Consider the following 9788-nt stretch of genomic DNA (forward strand, 5'->3'; position numbering starts at 1 on the left):
TGTTCAAGTGTCACTTGTGGAAGCATGTGTGATGGTTATATTCATCATTTTATGTTATTTAGCATGATGTAAGGAGCACAGGTACTCACTTGCAGAGAAAACTGCTTGTAGCACTTTCAACCCACTATTCAGAGAAGCCTTGCTGTTGGCTGTTAGAATGTGATAATAATGGGCCTGCAGAACTTGCTTCCCATAAATCCGGTGTTCCTGCTAGGATATATTTGGAAGTGGTTTGAAAAGTGCAGTTTGGGTGGCCTTCCTTAGGTAGTGGTAGGGCTGAGGAGCCTGAAGATCCATTCAGGTCTGAAGAAGGGCAGGGGGGAACATTTAAAAAAGTGTTCCTAACTGTATACATTTGGTTTGAAGAATCCTCTCCAGGTATTTGAATGTCTAGGCCTAGGTTCTTTTATGTTTATGTAGAATGCATTTATGGAACTGTTTTCTTCCCCAATATAAGTATGAGTATTGTTAATTTCTGGCATTGCCATTTATGACACTGTAGTAGGAAAAACTGTTTGAAAAACTTTGACTTCTGTATGTGGCAGTCTATATAAACTGCAGGTTTACAAGTAACCTCTGAAAGAAACTATGAAAATCTTTTTAAAAGAAAAAAAGTAGAAACTCATGCCTGTAAGTCAGCATTAGGGTTATAAAGTCTACTTAATTTTTCAGTATCTTCACCTACAGGAAAATTCCTAAAGAAACGACTTGGTTTCTGACTTCCTTTTCCTTGAGTTCCTTGCCTGATAATCCTTGGGTGATTGTACTTTAGGCTGTGTTTTGCACTTACCATTTCCTTGGGGAGTCTTTTGCACCTGTCACCTATTTTGTGAAAACAATGCCTATTTAGGCTGATCCTTCTCCTTCTCCACTCTTAACTAATTATTTCAGATTTCTAAATTCATCCTGTTCAGAAAGCTAGTACTCTTCTACTTCTTACTTTTATGGCTTTTATGTAAGTGAAAAAGGATATTAATAAGGTAGTATTTTTCCAAAAAGGAGGTGTTTAGAATTGCAAAAATATAAACATTTATTTATTGACTGTATAGAAGCTGAATGAAACTGATTGCCAGCAAAAACACTACAGCAGAAACTGTAGCTGTGAATTAGAAGAGTTAAGGTTTGGCAGTCACATGGAGAAAAACAGGCCTCAAGGTAATAAGAAATGATCTGTGAAAAGGAAATCAGCAAGTAGCCTGGACACAGTAGACCTTTTCTTTGTCACTGACTGTGCTTTGTTGCATTGCTTCCAGAGGTGCAGAAAGACAGTGTGTAGTATGGACTAATCTGGGCCTCCAGTGTGGAATATTTTCTGGTACTAAAGTGATACAAGTGTTTCAAAATATTCCTCTCTTCCTTCTTTAAAAAGGCCCAATTAAAGTATTGCATTTTATAGTGCACATAAATCTTAACACTAGGCAAATTAAATAATCCCTAAAAGATAAAAGACTGGCCCTTGGAAAGTGTGGAATTTGCAGCGCACACTAGCTTCTATTTAAAAATAACCATTATACCCTGCCTGTAACGTCTCCTCTGCACATCATATACTGTCCATCACACCGTCCTCAGCAGAACCCGGCTAATGGAGAGCGCGGAATTTGGAGCACACACTAGCTTCTATTTAAAAATAACCATTATACCCTGCCTGTAACGTCTCCTCTGCGCATCATATACAGCCCATCACACCATCCTCAGCAGAACCTGGCCCCTTGGAGAGCATGGAATTTGGAGCTTCTATTTAAAAATAACGTAGGTGATTTTACCTACTGTACTGTAATTGACCTTTGAAAGTGTTTGTATTGGAAAGGTCTGCACAAATGCCGAGCCTCCCCCCAAGCCAGCCTCTTTGTCTTACTGCAGTCCTTCATCCACTTATTTCTTTACTACTCTATGTTTTGCTTTATAGCTTTTCTCTTAAATTTAAAGGTTCTAGTCAGCCATTAAATGGCAATATTGACTAGGAAAACCACATTCTGCCACTATTAAAACTCCCACAGCTGTTTCTTGTACAGCCGGTGCATGCCCTGTTAACCCCCCATGCTATTTAGCAGACCATAGGTCTTGGTATAATTTAACAAACCCAACTTAATCAGATAGTATCTTTGCTGCACTTGCCCTCCAAAGTAAAAGCAGCAACCACCTTTAACTATGGCTGTTAGTCTGCACAGAAACATGGTACCTTCTTCCCATTTCCCCAGCTCTAACCACCTTTACTTCTTCCATTTTAATCAGGATTTATGTCTCTGACATACCTTTTTTTTCTTCTTAGTGATTCTGCAGACCAGGTCAAATTAGTTTAGTGAACAGGCCAAAACCACTTTTTCTGTCCACCATTGCATCCTGCCACCCTTCCCCCCTCCACCTTAGCTGACGACATTCAGGTTGCACTTATCCCGTCCCACCTCATTGAGAATCTGCATGTAGGAATCATCCCCGTAAGGTGCCATTTTTAAAAACTCTCTACACTCCAGTGTATGTACCCCCCTTCTGTCCCTCGGCGGTGTGTACAAAGCCATAAGTATGCTGTTTATTTTTGTTGTATCCCTGCTTTGTTTGCTGTGTTAAAACTCACTTTCTGCAAATGTATTGTCTGTGGAACAGGTTTTATTCTGCTTATGTGAACCTCATTCTACCCTGCTATTTTTTTTCTCTACCTAATTGTCCTGCATTAGCTGGTTACTTTACCAGCCTCCACTGTGTCTGGTTAATTATTTTACAAGCCACCTAGGCATACGCTAGAGTCAATCTGTAAATCACAGCACTGTATCCGTTTTTGTTGCCTTCAGTGCCTACATTAGTGGTAGGTTGAATTAAGTGCCTAAACTTGATGTGTATAACACAACTGCATCTGTTTTTGTTGAAGTCTGTGTCCGAAACAGTATTAGGATATTGTATGCTTCCAAACTTTGATGTTACTCTTACTCTAACACGGGCAGACAAGTGCTGCCACTTGTAATTGTGAATGCTAGCTCTGTTAGTAGTTTTGTTCTAATATTGGGACGCTCTCATCTCTTATACTGTTAGCCTAATCAGCAGAGCACTGCATTGCCCTGAATTGTAGAAATAAGTGTTGAGTATTATCACTACCTTCTAAGCTCCCTCGTACTGTTTTTTTCTAAGCTCCTACCTCGTACTATTTTTCACCCTCATTCTATATCTAATCCCCCTTCCATATCCTATCTGTCTTTCTAAGCACTTGTTTCCTCGCTATTACCTTGCTGCTGTTACCTATTCTGCACCTCTTTTCCCACCTATCTTTCACCCTTTTTTTCCAGTTCCTTACTCACTCTAGTTGACTGACATCTTTCCCCTTCTGACTCTGCTACCTTACTCATGGAGCTGTTTTTCTAACCCTATTTTGTTTCTTAATTTTTTTGTCTTTTTAACATTATACCATGCCTGTAACGTCTCCTCTGCACATCATATACTGCCCACCACACCATCCTCAGTGGAACCTGGCCCCTTGGAGAGCGCAGAATTTGGAGCATACTAGCTTCTATTTAAAAATAGCATAGGTGATTTTACCTGCTGTACTGTATTTGACCTTTGAATGTGTTTATATTGGAAAGGTCTGCACACACCCGAGCATCCCCACCCCAGCCTGCCTCTTTGTCTTACTGCGATCCTTCATCTGCTTATTTCTTTACTACACTACGTTTTGCTTTATAGCTCTTCTCTTAAATTTAAAGGTTCTAGTCAGCCACTAGATGGCAATATTGACTAGGAAAACCACATTCTACCACTATTGAAACTTCCACAGCTGTTTCTTGTACAGCAGATGCGTGCCCTGTTAACCACCCTTGCTATTTAGCAGATCATAGGTCTTGGTATAATTTAACAAACCTAAATGTACCAGATAGTATCTTTGCTGCACTTACCCTCCAATGTAAAAGCAACAACCACCTTTAACTACGGCTTTTAGTCTGCACAGAAACAAGGTACCTTTTTCCCATTTCCCCAGCTCTGACCACCTTTACTTCTTCCATTTTAACTGGGAGTTATATATCTGTCATACCTGCACATTGACAAACCTTATAGATTGATTTTTTTTCTTCTTCTTAGTGATTCTCCAGACTGGGGCAACCCACTCCGTTCTCCTACCCTACCACCATTCCCACCCCCACATTCATTGCACTTATACTCTCAGCACCCCTTCCCCTCTGCCTTTCAACCAATCACTCACAACCTCCTAATATGCCCCCCCACATACCAACTTCATTGCCCCTCCTATACTACTTCCTACTACTTCTCTCAAAGTACTTACACTACTATCCCGCTTACCACTTTTGCCTTAGCCTTTCTCTGCATAGCACCAATCTCTCCTCATCTAAAATCCCTCCACTACTTCTCCCCCTATTATCTTCTCAAATATTACTTATTCACTACAACACTCTAACAGAAACCATATTCTCCTCTCAATATGTCACCCATTTACCTCATTACCCCTTCCTCCTATCACTTTCTACATCTTACAACTTACCTCTGCATTTTATTACAGTAACACCCACCCTATGTCACAGCTACCACTCACTCATTAACCCCCCACATTTGTCATCTTCCCAAACCTATTTCCTATCTCTCCCTCCAACCTCTTTACTACCAAATATTACTCAACTATATCTCCTTTCACCATCGTGTCACACAGAACCCCCACTACTCTTAACCTACTCTCCTCTCTGCTTGACTTCCTTGATTCCCTACTCCTGGATGAGGACATCCACCCTAACCTAGTTCCTACTTCTCCATCTCCCACTTATCTCAAGCAAACACCCCCTCCCCCTCACACACTCACACTACCCCAATCTCCCTCTCCTCCACCAAAAGTTCTAGATATTTTTTCACTAAAAATCCAAAGCATTGTTAACAAAATTCCAGCATTACATGCCTGGATCCATGTAAACTCACCCAACATCCTTACACTGTCAGAAACCTGGTTTAAACCTCACATCTCCAACTCTGAAGTCTTCCTCCCAGGTTATAACATTTATTGTGCAGATAAAACAAACAGGAGAGGAGGAGGAGTAGCTATCCTCCACTCCAACCAACTTACTCTCTCTCCTCTCCTAACTACCATACCCAGTTTCACCCCTGCAGAAACCCTAATAGCAAATTGTCATCTCAACCCTTACAAAAAAAATTGCCATTGTATCCATATATATCCCCCCAGGTGACAACATCCCTATTCTTGAAAACATTCTGTCCTGGCTCACCCAGCATATTCAATATGAAACTATTACACTTAGAGACATCAACATTGACTGGATTTCACTCTCCTCCTCCTCTCCAGCTCTTAGCCTTAAAATGTTTGGTTTCCACCAGCTTATATCATCCCCAACCAGAACCAAGAAAAACTCCAGTACTGGTTCTGTAATTGATTGGATCCTTACTTCCGACCCCAGTTTCTATCATAGCCCTGGCATTCTTCCTAACTCACTTAGTGACCATTCCCCTACCTATATTTATAGAAATTTCAAACATTCTTCCAAAGAACACCACTACAGAGAATGTCGCAACCTAACTCAATTTAACTCTAACACCTTTAACTTCATACTGTCCAACATCAACTGGTCCCACCTCCATCACCTCCCTCTTAATGATGCAGTAACCACTTTTAACAAAATATTCCTAGATGTTCTAAACTCCATGGCCCCTATTAGAAAGATTAGAGTAAAATCAGACTGTGTCCCCTGGCTCACCAAGCAAACTCGCTCTATTATGCATCAGAGGGATGCTGCCTGGAAAAGTTGGATCAAAAAAAGAACTCCTCCTCTACTCCACCAGTACAAAGAACTTAGAAACTTGTGTAAAAAAAAAAGTCATAAAAGATAAAAAAAACTTCTTTAACTTAAACCAAAACAGCCCACACAACAACCCAAAAAATTTTGATCTACAGTTAACAAACCCTTCCCTCTTTATACTGCCACTGAGACTGCTGCACTTCTAAATCAACACTTCATAGAAACTATTCAAAAGCTAACTCAACCAAGCCCCACTTCGTCTACTTTACCCATACCTCCTAATCCCTCTTTCCCAATTTCATTCTCCTTTCAACCAGTTCCCACCTCTTTCATCACATCGCAACTGAGTAAACTCAAACCTTGCTCTTCCTGTCGATAAATTACCCCCACTTCCTCAAAATCACTGCCAAAAGCATTGCTTACCCAGTTTCTATCCTTGTTAATTGCTCTATTTCAGAATCCCTTGTCCCAGACATCTGGAAGGCCTTCTTCACAATCCCTCTCCACAAAGGTGGTAACTCCACCGACCCATCCAACTACCATCCCATTGCAATACTCTCCCCACTTTCCAAAATTCTTGAAAAATGTGTCCATAGCCAACTACTTAAAACACTTGCTGGATAATAATCTTCTAACTCCCACCCAGCATGGATTTAGACCCCACCATAGCACATCTACTGCACTACTCTCATTCACCCAAACTGTAGCAGAAGCCCGTGATAATAACCACCTAGTTTTCTGTCTATTCCTTGATCTTTCCAAGACTTTTGATACAGTCTCTCACCCCAAAATGCTATCTAAACTCTCTGATCTCCATCTCTCTACCCCCACTATAAATTGGTTTCCTAGTTACTTATTTAACAGACAACAATCCATACAATGGAAATCTTTCGCCTCCCCATTTCTACCTGTCAACACAGGTGTTCCCTAAGGCTCTATCTTGGGCCCACTCTTATTCAATATCTTTACAAACAGGGTACACTCTGCTACAGATCTCTACACTTTTACAATATGGAGATGATTCTACCCTTATCACCATTGCCCTCAACATTCCAGAACTCCATTACTGTACCCAAGACACCTTCACCTCTGTTGAAAACTGGCTCACTGAAAACAAACTAATATTAAATCCAAAAAAACAAGCTTTTACTTTTCCTGCCTAAAACAATGACACATCTTAAACCCTCCTTTTCTATTACCTCACTTAACAATACTATCATCACACCAGAACCCTATACTAAATTACTAGGTGTAACTATTGATGACAAACTAAAATCTGATATGCACATCAACCTGTGCATAAAAAAACAAATCAAAAACTTGGACTTCTGTACCATAATCATAAACTACTCTCTCCCTCCACCAAACCCTCCACTGCTATGTCTCTTCTCTTACCCTTTCGTTTGTATGCAGCCCTAGTCCTTACAAACCCTCAGTCATTTCACCTCTCTAAATTAGAATAAACTTGTCACAAAATAGCTAGATTCGCCTCCAGTCTACCATACAAATCCCACTACTATCTCGCTCTCAAGTCTTTGTCATGGCCTGAATTTCAAAAATAACGTCTTCCACAACTACACATTACATACTCTATACTCTATAACCCCATTTCCTGTCCCAGCCTCTCTAACATCGTATCACTCTATAATCGCACACGTCAGCTTTGCACATCTGACAAACATCTTCTAGACATATACAAACCTACTAAAAATATAGGCAAGTCCCTCTATAAGTTCTCTATCACTCATTCCTAGAATGCCCTTCCCCTTAAAATAATAAGTATCCCTCATAAGGCCCAATTTAAACATGAGCTTAAAAACGACCTACTAAACCTGTGCATGCCAAACTCCCATCTGATACTACACTGCTCTCTTCCTAAGTTCTTCTACCCTACTCTATGCATGTATCATATCTTTTCTCTACTTATCTCTCTTATTACTTGCTTTACTTCTTACCTACACCCTCTTTTCTTGTACATACTCATGCACATGGTGTTTCTAACTGATATCTGTATCTATATTTGTCATATTGAGTTTATTTGCTGCTATGTTCCTGCTCTCTGCATCTTGAATAAGAACTGTAGAAAAATCATTCCTATTCCTCAATGTAATAACAAACTGAAATTATATCATTGTTAACACAACTATTTTGGGATATTTTTAATACTTTTGTTATGTTATTACTTGTATTCTGGAGCTTTTCTCCTCGGGTCTCCACTGAAAATGGGCCCCTGGCTCAGCTGGACTAACCCGGTTAACAAATGACAATAAATAAATAAATATAAATAAAATTAAAAGAAATTATGTTGAGATTTATTGCCGATGGCATCCATTTATTATTGAAGAAGAAGATTAGGGTTTGCAAAATAAACTTTGTGTGTATTTTTATAAGCCCTCATTGTCCATACTTTGGAAATGATTGTATCACAAGTTTATTTTGTGTTTTTATAGGGAAGAATTCATATATTTGGCCTCATTTATTTCTACAGTAAAAGTGTTCTTTTTTATTGTAATCTTATAATAATAATAATTGTCTTTCGGCTTTTCCTGGTTAGGGGTCACCACAGCGGAACTCCGGTCCACTAATGATTGGCAGTGGATTTTTACGGTGTTGAATTGCCAGCCCGACACCCAACCTTCAAAGAAGGCACACCCATTCACGCATGCACCTACCTGCATGTCTTTATCTTCACTCGACTGCGAGGAGGACATGCAGACTCCACACAGAAGGCGCTCCAGCTGAGAATTGAACAGGAGAACCTCTTGCTGTGAGGCGACAATGCTAACCGCTGCACCACCGCGGCCTATAATCTTATAAATATGTGCAATAGTGGCCTTTTCATATAAATGTGTAGGGCAGGACCTCCAGATTGATGGCAGCATTATCATACTATCAAATAAAGAAAATTTAACATTAACTGTAGTGCATCTTGTTGCTGTTATTTTTAATTAGTATCAGGCTACTAGGTATATGATGTAGTGTGGAGGGACAGGGGAGTATATTTTATGTATTTTTACTTCTAACAGTAAGTTTTCATAATGTTTAATTTCAAGTAATACATGTTTTGTTTTACTGCACATTCTGATGCATGATGGCATGTGAAGTTGATGTGTGTCACTTTCAACTCCCAGGACATGAAGCAACAACAATGAGGAATATGAACCAGTTGAGATCAGAGGAACGGTTCTGTGATATTGCAATTGTGATGGATAATCCAAAGTTCCGAGGTCATAAGGCCATATTTGCTGCTTGCTCACCATTTCTATAAGATCAGTTCTTATTGAACCCCATTTCAGAGCTACAGGTCTCCCTTATGCAGAGCCCAAAGATAGTGACAGACTTACTTCTTTCCCGCTACACAAGTGTCTTTGAGTTTGCTATTTGGGACATTGTCAGTTATTTGACAGCTGTAAGTTTTCTCCAGATGCAGCATGTTATAGAGAAGTGCAGGAATGCCTTGTTTCAGTTCATTCAGCCCAAAATAACATTAAAAGATGAAGTTCAGGGGAAGGGTATTTTTTTTTTTGTTTAATGAAAAAATTCTTATAATTCAAAGCCAACTTGTAGCACGTCTGTGCAGGTCAGCACAAATTCTGAAGATCTGCAACCACAATGTGAAATACAGCAAGAGTATGAGATAAAGGATGAGGCTCCTGAGGAAGAAGAGTATGAGGATGTTGGCGATGATGATGATGGTGGGTATGATGAGGAAAAGAATGCCATGTCTGATGCTTGTGTAATCAAAGTGGAAGAAAGCTCAGAGAACAGGAGTCCAAAGCCCCCTCTAATATGTAAGAACAAGCCAGTTGTAGCTGAACCATGAGTCTGGTGTCATCCTACTATGGAAGGAGCTGGCTTTGAGGATGAGTACTAAAAGGACAACCAAGCAGGCGTGGTGAAAGCCTTTTACAGTCCTGTGGAGATGCCGAAGGTAATGGTCTTCCCTGCTCAGGATGAAAATGAAGAAGATGTGAGAATTGAGGAATGTCAGAGTAGTAGTATAGTTAACACCAGTGACAGCTGCAGTGGAATTCTTATTCAGACTCTGAA

The 9788-nt window shown here is 40.0% G+C and overlaps 1 pseudogene; it reads left to right on the forward strand.

Moving 5' to 3' along the window:
• The first annotated feature begins 8829 nt into the window (after positions 1 to 8829).
• Positions 8830 to 9561, forward strand: LOC122810556 (annotated as a pseudogene).
• The last annotated feature ends 227 nt before the right edge of the window (positions 9562 to 9788 follow it).

Source organism: Protopterus annectens, chromosome 9.part0, assembly GCF_019279795.1.
Source record: "Protopterus annectens isolate FY-2018-M chromosome 9.part0, PAN1.0, whole genome shotgun sequence".
Lineage (NCBI taxonomy): Eukaryota > Metazoa > Chordata > Ceratodontiformes > Protopteridae > Protopterus > Protopterus annectens.